The sequence below is a fragment of the Primulina tabacum genome, chromosome 4, assembly GCF_025594145.1.
Source record: "Primulina tabacum isolate GXHZ01 chromosome 4, ASM2559414v2, whole genome shotgun sequence".
Classification (NCBI taxonomy): Eukaryota; Viridiplantae; Streptophyta; class Magnoliopsida; order Lamiales; family Gesneriaceae; genus Primulina; species Primulina tabacum.
Genome location: NC_134553.1, coordinates 11,160,300 through 11,166,299, shown reverse-complemented (window position 1 = coordinate 11,166,299; position 6,000 = coordinate 11,160,300).

Below are 6,000 nucleotides of genomic sequence, written 5' to 3'. Positions count from 1 at the left end.
TTAAATTAAATAATTTGTTTTAAGACATGAAGCAGAGTCCCGGTTTTAACCCAAATCAAACTGAAACGCAACTAAACTTTCCCAAACTTAAACCATCACTTAACCACACCCTACCGTACCTTAACCACTTATACCAAACCTTTTAAGACCCTTGAAATGCACCTGGAATTTGCTGTAATTTTTTGCACTTAATGGGCCGAAACCCTAGCATTGCCCTAGCCTCAAACTCTCGATCCTAGACCAAACCAGCTTAGACCAGACCCGAACCAGCCCACCTAGGACAAGATCGAATCCCCTTGGACTGACCTTGCCCTATCCTACATGCTCTTGAGTGCAGGTTCACTCGAAGGCAACCTCATGACCATTGCACGCCTCACCCATTTCGATCCAAGCCCCAAGCTACAACCAGTCATCCATGGTCCATCACGAGCCTCCATCCAGACCCATCAGGGGTCTGAACCATTACTCAGAATGGTCCCATGCATGCTGCCCTCCTTTATCTTATCCGATCAAACCCAAAAGTTCCTCAAACGCATGATCGGATCGGTCCCCCTTACGATGACGCGTTCCAAACCATAAGTTTCACCTAAATCCATGATAAACCTGCTGTAGATCATCCCCTAACCAACAAACCTGGCATCCCTTCAACCATGTCAAAAAAACATGAGATGCAAGTGGAGAAAATCAAATATTTTCATGTAAAAACCATGTGGAACAATTGTGTATCAGTAAATCTATAATATGGCATGCAAGATCATTCCAAATATGTAATATTATGTGAAAGATGATGAAACGAAGGTTTTCGGGTGTGCCTTGGTGATGAAATATTTGAAAAATCTAACTACGTATGCGAGGGACGAACACCGGAGGGACGGGATCACGACCCTAGCGACATTTCTTGGAATAAAACGTGAAAACCTGCTGAAGATGGAGGTGTGCGGCCGAGAGGGAGGGGTGGGGGAGGGAGGCTAGGGTTTGAGTGAATATTAGATAATAAAATGAGTGAGTATTTGGGCCTACGTTTTTAAAATAGTGAGGTGTAGTGGGCTTGGCCCAAAAATAAACTAACACAAGCCCATTAGGCCCAATAACAAGCATGTAAAATATTCTATTTTGGTTCGTTCTCAAAAATATTACTCGAACCCTCAAAAAGTCCTCCGTTTTGCTGAAAATCGACTACATGTTTAAAACATGGCTCGTCATGTAAAAATACCACAAATATCCCATTTTTGAAAATTTCATAATAAATACATCATATATTAAATTTTAAAAAATAATTATTTAATAAAAAAAATTTCCTTAAACTGTCTCCAGTCTCCGTTCCTCGTTCGAGCACCAAATACTGCCAAAAGCCCTATATTATGAAATTCTAGTAAATTATGCCATATATTCATGTCATAACCATGCATTAAATTCATTGAAAACATTTAATTAAGAATATTTAATAATACCCTAGATTTACATGCAGTTAGGTTACGTTATTTGAATTTCTAGACCTTACACAAACAGGAGCCGATGTGTTGCTGCAAGAGATTTGATTGTTATATAATGAGCTTTGGATAAAACAGACTTAGTGTAGAGCCTTGTACATATTTCAAAAGGTCTAATGATGATTATATCATTTTGCTATTGTATGTGAACGACATGTTGTTAGCAGATCCTAACAAAGATTAGGTTCAAATGAAGTAACATTTGGCTAGAGAATTTGATATGAAAGACTTGGTACCAGCAAACAAGATTCTAGGGATATAAGTTCATCGAGACAGAAGTAACAGAAATATTTGGCTTTCACAAAAAATTATTTGAAGAAAGTCTTGCAACGTTTCAATATGAAAGATAGTAAACCAATCTCGAGCCCTCTTCCTGTTAACTTCAAGTTATCCTTCAAGATGTGTCCTAGCAGTGAAAGAGAGATTATGGAGATGTCTCGAGTGCCAATGCATCAGCAGTGGGAAGTTTAATGTTCGCATGATCTGTAAAAGACCGAACATTGCTCAAGCAGTGAGATCAGTTAGTCGGTACATGGAGAATCCTAGATGAGAACATTAGAGTAATGTTAAGAGGATCCTAAGATATATTAAGGGTACCTCAAATGTTGCATTATGTTATTGAGGATCGGATTTTACACATGTAGATTCAACTTAGTTTGCCTCCTTCTTCTTTTGTACGTGTAGTGCTTATTGGGTCAAGGAGAATAACTCACCAAAGTTAAAGAAAACGAAATGTACACAAAATACTACCAAAGATACGATTGAGTTTTTATGGAATAACTCTATATTATCTTTATTTCTCCCAATAAGAAAAATCTCTCTGCAATTATTTTTCACAAATAAAATATCATAATTAGGAGTCTAAAATATGATATTATCTTTACAGTTTTCAAAATTCAGACTCAGTTGTGTCGGCAGCTAAGGAGTAGTCACAAGGCGTGATCACGTCTTGCGAAAAGTCCACTTATAAACTTTTTCTGCATCAAGTCCTCTACAAGGTTTATATAGACAACTTTAATTGTGATATAAAATCTTTTTTTAGCCCATATTTATCTAAAAAGCAGAAAAATTCATCATACAACAAAATAACACAAAAGTACATCAATTAAATACGTAGGAAGTGGAAACGATGGGAAATACGACAACAAAAATATAAAATATTTGAGCCTATTAAAATCTCTCACACCTAAACCATGCTTGTCCTCAAGCATAAATAAGTTCAATTCATTATCTCAACTCCTTATCCTCCTTCCGTTTCTTCTGCTTATGCGTAAAAAAATTTCATACATTAGAAAATTTTAATTTTTGAGCATCTAACATACCAACATCATGAACAATCGCTTCCTTCAGGATGTATAGAAATTAAAAAGCACGGGGTCCAAACACTCCTCACAAGATTCTCTCATTTCACTCATAAATGTCTGAATATGTATAAAATAAACTCTCATGTCAAAACACTGAAGATTTTTTACCATAAGCTCGCAAATTTATCACATCCTTACACCAAATGACTGGATTAAAATTCACAAACAAGGGTTGTAAATGGGTTGTACCATTGCTAGAGGTCAGGTAGGAACAAAGGCACAATGAGTTTACGGAACTGAAGAAAACTTGCACACTTTTCACAAAATTAATTGCATCCGGTGACAAAATCTTCAATCTAATTATAACATCAAAGAATGCAGAAGAATCATTTTTTTCCTTTTTTTTCTCTTTTTTTCCTTATTTTTTATTCCTTTTTATATCCCCCCCTTTTCATGCATAAGATGTTTTTGAGACAATGACTTCGAGCTTGAATCACTCAATCTCAAAAATTGCACTTTCTCAGCTAAAAATTATGTTAAATGTGCAAAGTTTATATAGTTCTCCAATCCAAGGTTCAACAAGAGAGGAATAACAAAAAAAAATATTTATCATGGTTTGTAACGTGGCTATTTACCAAAGAATAGGCTCAGAATTGAACTTGGCTCATTAGGACTAAATGAATCAGGGTAGGCTCAAAAGAACGACACTGATGATGGGAAAGAAAATGGTTTGAACCTAATGCCCTTTAATTTTGTTTATACAACTAATCCACCACAAGGTGTTAACAAAGACATGTATAACAATGTAAGTTCTAAAAAAAATGAACAATGCATGACCAACATACAATCAAAGAAAATCGAGCATGATATACTGATTTCTCATAGGCTCAAAGCTCACCAAATAATAATGGTATGTGTGTTATGGCCCATACACTTGTTATTTCAACTCAACATCAAGAAAAATTATCCATAAATGCAGTAGTAAAAATGCAAAATCAATTGCACGCTAAGAAGAATCGGTTTTTATAGACTTGCAACAGAAACATTCAAGATTCATATTAGAGGGATGATGAATAAACAATAGATGCTTTATGGATCAAACTCTTCACTCTGCCTTACTTTTCCACCTTTTTTGTTTTGAAAAAAATGCAGAAAATTTGAAAACTAAATCGAAACTATAATTAAAGCTATATACCCCCTCCTACACCTATACGTGACAATGTCCTCAGTGGCACAAAAAGTAGATCTTGAACTCAGACAATAAAAATGCAAGAAAAGTTGAAGAACTCCTTGACAAATGTTGGGTATCGTGGAGCAATGGTGGTTCGATTGGGGAAATGGTGTTTCGAACCCCATGTCCTGTAAAATGCCAACTCATTTTGTTCGATTCAAGTCAACCTCTGGGAGAAGATGGTGGAGGCGAGGTCTTGCAGAGAAAAGATGAGAAAGAAAGGTGGGAAACAAAACAGGGATAGATAAAAAGCCTAAAAAAATTTAGTTTTGTCTTTGTTCTTGTTTTTGTTTTTTTTTTTGTTTTTTTTAAATTTTATTTGTTTGCACTTGATACAACAATAGAAGACGCCTTGTAAGAAAACATCTAATGTATTTAGGACTGTTGGAATATTTCATGTTTTCAATCTTACTTGATTTTGATGTTAAAAAAACTTGTTTTTTGTTACTAATGATTTTACTTAAGTGTGCAGTTAGCTGAACGTAACTGAAGCTATCGAAGAATGCAAACTGAAAGTGTCAACTGAATAATCGAACTGAACCAGTTCCACTGATAAATTATAAACCAATTCAACTGATTGTCCAGCTGAAAGGTGGTTTATCAGAAGACCTTCAAAAGTCCGGCCAGCTGATGAAGAACTCAACTGATGAAGAGTACAGCTGACTAGTTCAACTGAAAGAGTGAAATCAATTCAACTGATGAGTCAACTGATTTCACCAGCTCAACTGAAAATCAGTTCAATGAACCAGTTTAGAACATCAGTTAGAACAAATCAGTTGCAGAACTCGACAAGATTATTCAATGGGATCCAGTTGTGCACAAAGGTACTAAAGCATATGTACCATCAATAGTACAATAATGGATGTTGCAGCAAAGTTTAAAGACAAAATGTTCCAGAATGGCTGTCGAAAAAGTCGACACAAATTTCAACGAACGCATTCAAGCTGCAACGATCACATGTGATGAGTCTTGATGTACGGTCGCATTACTGCTATAAATATGGACCAAGACCATCAACAAAGATAACAACAAGAAAGGGAAAAACAAGATAGAAAAGAAAGGGCACGCTTATAGCATATCAGATTACAAAGAAGTAATCACCCCAGTCGAGGGTACGCTCCAAAGTTATATCAGCTTAGTGTAGAAGCTTATTTCCCTCACTATGTGAGAACACCTTTCGGGTTGTTTTCAGATATCAGTTCTCACACACACGCACAACACCTTTCGGGTTGTTTTCAGATATCAGTTCTCACACACACGCACACCACCACTCAAATTTCGTCTTGCACAAGGACGTAAAACTTTTATATGTAGTCTTTGATACACAGACGTTGAACAAGTGTTGGCTGAAAGGTGATGCCTACAGTCTAGACTAGGAGTTCAGTTAGGTAGTGGGTAAGTCCTAAGCTGGGTGGGATTGTATAAGGTGTTGTATAAATCAAAGTCTTCTAGTGAATCCTACTCAAGGTGGTAGAAGGGGTGAAGTGTGAGCAATTGAAATCTCCGAACATCCATAAACATATGTTGTGAATTTAACAGCTTAACTTTTGTTTTAAACTGATTTGATCAGTTCAGATGATATTACTTCAGTTCTCACCATAACTGATACAAGCTCAAACTGATTCCCCTTATTTCAGTTAACTAGTTTACACAAGCTAAAAGCCCTTTTAAAATATGTCAGTTTTTCTTAACAAATGATTACTTTGAGTGTTTTCCGCTTGGTTTCAAACCAAACTCGATCTAATTCATCGGTGTATACATTATTAGAACAAGAGCTATTGCAGCTCATTGAGAATATTGTGCTTAAAGCACCCTCTTAGGTGCCCGAATCGATCCATCAAGGGCCACATTTTTTTGTCATTGTTTGTAGAAGTGGTATTCTTATAAGGCGTGGTCATGCCATGTTAGAAGACATTTTCTGCACAAAGGTAATAAAAATTGTATTATTTGAGAAAAAAACAAGACAAAAATAAAA